Source organism: Diceros bicornis, chromosome 1 (assembly GCF_020826845.1).
Source record: "Diceros bicornis minor isolate mBicDic1 chromosome 1, mDicBic1.mat.cur, whole genome shotgun sequence".
Taxonomy (NCBI): domain Eukaryota; kingdom Metazoa; phylum Chordata; class Mammalia; order Perissodactyla; family Rhinocerotidae; genus Diceros; species Diceros bicornis.
The window spans coordinates 1,182,639-1,189,301 of NC_080740.1; the positions used below are offsets into that span (position 1 = coordinate 1,182,639).

General features: G+C 40.8%; 1 pseudogene; it reads left to right on the top strand.

Moving 5' to 3' along the window:
- The first annotated feature begins 1,259 nt into the window (after positions 1–1,259).
- On the top strand, positions 1,260–5,835 carry LOC131409949 (olfactory receptor 2G2-like; annotated as a pseudogene).
- The last annotated feature ends 828 nt before the right edge of the window (positions 5,836–6,663 follow it).

A 6,663-nucleotide genomic window follows, 5' to 3' on the forward strand; every position in this document is an offset into this window, starting at 1 on the left:
TCCTTTTCTCTGTCCTTCTTGATGAAAACTTTAAGATGTCTTAACTGTCATAATGGGAAGTGGATGAGATCAATTCATGCTCTCAATCTGTCGTGTTTATCTTCAGTCCTATATGTTTCTCCATATTGCTGTACATACGCTTCTTTTTTAAAAAAACAATGATGATAAGTGAACATCCATGTCCCCACCACCCAGTTTAAGATAACAGAATATCACCAATGACTTCACAACCTCCTGGGTGCAGTAGCATCTCTCTTTCCCCAAAAGTTAAGGATAAATTTTCCATCAAAATAAGGAAAAGTTAAATAATATTTCCACTTACTTCAAACTCCTAATGAGATTATTTTCTGTGGGATGAAATCAAATGACATGCCGCAGCGTGGAACTTCCATCACACCTTGTCTGGCCGGATGACCGTCGACTTGACCCTCACTGCTCTCTCACGCCCTCTCTAGACACCAGTCTCGCAAAACTGCTTGCAAACACCTAATATGCTTTTTGGTTTCTGGGAGTTTTGTTCATTCTCTTCCTTTTTCTTGGATAGTTTCTTTACTTTCTTTTCTCATGTTTTGGCTAATTTCTACTTCTTTCTCAACAAACATCTCTTTTTCAAATAGCTCTTTTGTCCTTTCAAAGTCTGGATTAAATTCTTATTCTCTTCCCTTACATGTTAACAAGATAACTTGACACTGCATTGGCTTTACACAATTGATTCTATCTGTGACCTACCTGAGGGCAAGTTCATGGCTACATCTCTATTTTCTTGATCAGTGGCTAGAAGAAGATAAATACTCAAGAAATGACTATGAAATAAAACCTTGTTTAATAATACCTGGATGAGATTTACTTATTTAATACTTGATTTAATTCACAATGTATTTATTCCTCCAGAGGAGTAAAAAAGATCAGTAAGACATGATCCCTGCCTTCAATATCATAAAGTACATAATATTATTGTTTTATATAAGCTTACATAAAAGTATGTCAAACGTGAAGTAAATTTTGTTGGAAACAAAGTAAACTTGGATGGGTGGATTAAAATAATTATCCCAGTTAAAAATATTGATTACACAACTGCGATGTGTCACACACTCAACTAAGCACTGGAGATGCAATGGTCAACCCACCATCACAAAGTTCAGAATCCAGAGTAACAGATAGGCATTAAAAAATAGAGTGTGCAATTTTCTGATAGTTTTTAGACGCCAGAAAGTAAAACAAAGGGCATGATATAAAAAGATTTGTTTCAGATTGGCGGTATGGAAAAGGTGCCTGAGGAAAAGTAGGACGAGCAGGCAGACTTCGAGAAGAACATCCCATCTTAGGGAAGGGCGGTTTAAAATGCCTCAATATAGGGAGTAAATTGAAGTGTGAGAAATGTAAAACAAAACAAAACAAAACACCAGCAAGGCTGGTGCAAATAGAGCTGAGGAAGCAAGCTGGGGCAAGTCATGCTGGGCCCTGTAATGAGTGTGAAGAACTTTGAGATTTGTTAGAATCTGATGAAAAACTATAAAGAGGAGTTAAATGCAGGGCTGATGTGGAAGGATGGATGATGGATGGATGGATGGATGATGGATGGATGGATGGGTGCATGGATGGGTGGGTGCATGGATGGATGGGTGGATGGATGGGTGCATGGATGGATGGGTGGATGGATGGATGAGTGGGTGCATGGATGGGTGGGTGCATGGATGGATGGATGGGTGCATGGATGGATGGGTGGGTGCATGGATGGATGGGTGGATGGATGGAAGACTGTTCACATGTGCTCAATAAAGTCTTAAGTGCTTCCAGAAATACTATTGAAATTTCCTAGGCTATAAAAAAATGCTTTAAATGATAAAAATTAAAACTTCAGGGATTACAATGCATTACTCTCCTTGGTCATCTTGTGTTTAATAAGTATTCCTGGTGGGGCATGATATCCCAGAGGACCAACCCATGACCTCTAGAGTGTGCAAACATCCACGCCTCAGGGAAACTGACAACTTCATAATAAATTATGTCTTCTCTGGACATCAAAGGAGGAAGAACATCTTTGTCTTCTCCAGGTAAAGGAGGTAAATGTTGTGCTGCTCCGAATATGAGATGTTCTAAAGATAGCATGTATTTTTTAATTGCCACTATTTCCTCAAAATTTCGACATTACATCATCTGGAAGGATAGTTCCTAAATATGTTTCTTAGAATTCTTCTGGTTGAACTACCATGCTGGCCAAAGGGAAATGCTCATGTCTTTAGAGTTGGGTAAAGTGAGGGAGTTCATTCAGTTTTTACCAAATTATGATCTTCAGAGACAGTTTTCTAAAGCATTTGCAGCAGCTTCATTTGTGAGGACTTAAACCTAAACCTTTTAGTCACCAAAGTCCTTTATTTTTCATCATGCTTTATAGAATTCCATTAACACAGGGGTGGCAATAATTGCACGTGTCTAAGCACAATAAATATGACTTCAGTGGTGTCCTGGTGGCGGGACACTAGTTATAAGTCCATTTCAATAACATAAAAAATAAATTTTGAAAACTTGAGCTGAGACAACAAACTTGGTGATATAGAGTAAGAGATGCAATTAACAAAAATTTAAAAACTCAACAGGAATGTTTTTAAATAAATGACTTTAGAGTAAAGACTTAGGGTCTTAAATTGTTACCCCTTTCAGCTACATTTGCTTCCTAAGAGACTGGAGGTTGCATCCAGGATTTTGGCACTTGGCTGGAGATAGTGCTTATATTTATTTGGCTTCCCTGATCACGTTATTATGCAACTGTCATAAATATACGTGTTGTATACATGATTTATGTGTTTACGTATGGTCTTCATTGTGGAGGGTATGAAACGAGCAGCTGGTATTAATGTGTCACAGGCTGGCTGGATCTGTGGGTCCAAGTCAATGCAAAGAAGAACATCAAAACAATGGTTTTCAGTTTTGTTCTTGGACTTTGTGGAATGATCAGTCTGATCCTTCCTAGCACTAACTGACTTAAGACTGAATGGATACAGTCTGTCCTTAACTACTCAATCTCCTTCTTCGTTTCAAATTCTTCCTATTCATTGGCCCAATATTCATCTCATTGGTAGTTAAATCTTAATGATTTTTACTTAATTAACCCTCTGTAGTGTTTTTTGCATTCTATTTATCTCAACTTCACTCTCTCACAAATTCATAACATTGTCATTGTCCACTGTCACTATAGCTGCCTGCATAGTTTCTGAACTAGAGTGTCTTCTGTTTTAAATTCTTCTACACTGTACCATATTTTTTTCCTTGAAAGGAAAATTCAAACCAAACTAAAACCCTCCTACAAGTCCTATGCTATCCAAATAATGTCTACTGACATTTATGATCCTTGAAAAAGTGACTTAAATTTATCTTCTAAGTATCATATTCTATTATGTGGCATAGCCAAAATACACAATGATCAGTCTTCAAATTTAGTTCCTTTTTTTCTGTGACATCCTATAATGTACCCTCCATTCCTATACCTGTGCAATTCTTTGGCCTTGGATTGCTTTCCTACTCATCTCTTCAAGAGTAAGATATAACCGGGGCGAGCCTCGTGGCATAGTAGTTAAATTCACACGCTCTGCTTTGGCAACCCAGGGTTCGTGGGTTTGGATCCTGGGGGGGCAGACCTATGCACCAGTTGTCAAGCTATGCTGTGGCAGGCTTCTCATACATAAAATAGAGGAAGATGGGCACTGATGTTAGCTCAGGGCCAATCTTCCTCAGGAAAAAGAGGAGGATTGGCAATGGATGTTAGTTCAGTGCTAATCCTCCCCACAAAAAAAAAAAAAAGAGTAAGATGTGACCACTTCTTTGAATTTGAAACCTTCCCCTCTATAGACTCCTCTCCCTACTCTGCATTCTCATAATGCGTTGCTTACACAGATGATGTGCTGTTCATTCTGATGTGTTTCATCATGTCCCTACCTTATTTATGCATTTGGTAGATTCTGAGAATGCACCACGGTGTTTGTAATTCCCACATTTACTACAAAATTCCATTTCCTTTATATTGAAAAAATTTATAGTGATGAAAAAGTGGGTTAAACCTCAACTTGGACGCATTCTAACTTTTATTTTATCCTCAAGGTAGATGGAAAATCACTGATCAACAGACCAGGTATGTACTTCGTGGGATGATCATGGCATCACACTCTGCTATTCTCCACTCTGGCCCTTTCTCTTCCTCTAGTCCCAGTCTTATTTCTCAACATCTAGATATTAATTGCCAAGGAATTGACACAAAATCCCTGAGGTTTCTGTTTAACATGAAGTCGTCACTCTGGAGTGAATTGTTAAAGCAAGAGTAATGGGGCGGACCAATGACAGTGCCTTCTGGGGTTCATTCTGGTAGGTTTCTCTGGCCAGCCTCACTTAGAGCTGGTTCTCTTTGGGGTAATCTTGTTCCTTTACCTCCTGAGGCTCCTTGGCAATGCTACCGTCCTCCTAGTATCCCGCTTAGACTCCAAACTCCCCGCTCCCATGGACTTCTTCCTACCCCATCTCTCCTTCCTGGACCTCTGCTTCACCGATAGTACTATCCCTCAGCTTCTAGTCAACCTAGAGGGTCCAGATAAGTCCATCATCTATGGTGGCCATGTGGTTCAGCTAATCATCTCCCTTGTCCTGAGATCCATGGAGTGTGTCCTCCTGGCTGTGATGTCGTACGATTGCTAACTTGCCTTCTGCTGTCCTCTACATTATGCCTTGGTCATGCACCCTCGGCTCGGGTCATATCCTGGCATCTATCGTATGGGGTGCCACCACCCTCAGAAAATTCTCTCTCACCCTGCAGCCACCCTTCTGTGGCATAGCCAAGGAGACCATTTCTTCTGCAAGTTCCCTTTGCTCAGCAAGTTGGCTTGGGTGGACACCACTTGCAACCAGACCCGAGCTATTTGTGGCTAATGTCTTATTCCTGGTGGTGCCTCTGTCACTCATCCTGATCTCCTATGGGCGCGTTGCCCAAGGTGGTACTGAAGGTCAAGTCAGCCACTGGATGTCGTAAAGCATTTGGGACCAGTTCCTCCCACCTGAAGGTTGTCATCATCTTCTGTGCAACCGTCATCTTCGTGCATCTGCAGCCAGCCAAGAGTCGATCCAAGGACCAGGGGAAGTTTGTCTCCCTCTTCTACACCGTGGTCACCCCCATGCTCAACCCCCTCATCTACACCCTGAGAAATAGGGAAGTGAAGGCAGCACTGAAAAACATTCTTTATGCTTTAGTGAGACATGGTTATCAAGAAATATTTAGGAGTTATTAAGAGTGATTCACTTAATGGGTGATGACTCAATAAATGGTTTCGTCATGTTCGTGACCCGATAAGTGGGTTTCAGTAGAAAAATTGAAATAGACCTTGAATGTCATAGTCAGACAGACCTGAATCTGAGTGCCCATTTCACCACATAAGAGCTGTGTGACTTGAGTAATTTGCGTCACCTTTCTGATCTCTGTAACTGAGCTACATAATATCGAGCAAACCAAATGAAATTTAGATCTCTCTTCTAGGTGCTTTACTGCGTATAAAGTTTATTCATACATTTTATTTTATTTAGCAGTGTAACTATAAGCTAGATGGGTACTATCATAATTTTCCTTTTGCAGAGACTGAGATATTTTGACCAGTTGCTCAGAACAGAAGAACAAGTCCTAAACCTCAGTGGCATTGTTCTTTCCACTAACCATGGACTCCCAGACCCCGCACATGTGGCCAGGTCCCCTGTGGGAGCCCCCTCTGTTGCTGCACTTCCTCCTGTATGGCGACTTTCCCATTGTTTGTATTTCTCTCCTTGTAGGCTTGTGAGAACGGCAACTATGTTATGACTTAATCACAGTTTAAAGGAAACCCTTACACAGGTGACTCCAGATTTACATTTCAGCACAGACCTTTCCCATCCACATCCTCATGTCAACTGTGTGCTTCACTTCTCCACGTGGGTGTCTTTAACAACCTCAAAATGATCACATCAGAACCAGGTCAACAGCTCCCTGGTTCTGGTTCCTTCTCACTGTTCTTAACGTCACAAGACGGAACATCTGTCATCCTCACTCCTGTCCTGTTCCTCACCTGCTGTAGGTCACCTGTACACAATCCTCTGGATTTCACCTTTTAATAATCTCTCCAGTCTTCCCGCTTCTTTCCATGTTAACTTTCCACCACCTGTCATGTGCACAGCTGAGACGGCCTCCTTACTACACAGAAGACATTTATTTCATGAATTAGTCACCTACTCCATGAGACCTTCTATCCTTTCATACCTGACTAGGTGCATGCAATTTCCCATGTATCACGGAACTTCTGTTTCTCTTATCTCCTTTAAGAACTGGATTTGTTAATTCAGCAATTATTGAGGCATCGAGGACACACATGTGAACAAAACAGCACTTATAGATTTTGCATGCTAATGGTCCAGCTCTGTTACTTGGTAGATTTTCACTGTGTGATGGTATCTATAATTAAACAGAGGAAGTCAAAGTTAGGGGGAAAAACCTCACTTTCAGCAAATTGATTGCAAAATCAATCAGTCTCAATCAAGTGACCAGATTAATAGCCAAGTGTTTTTTATTTATTTATTTTGTGTGTGTGTGTGTGAGGAAGATCAGCCCTGAGCTACTCCATGCTAATCCATGCTAATCCTCCTCTTTTTGCTGAGGAA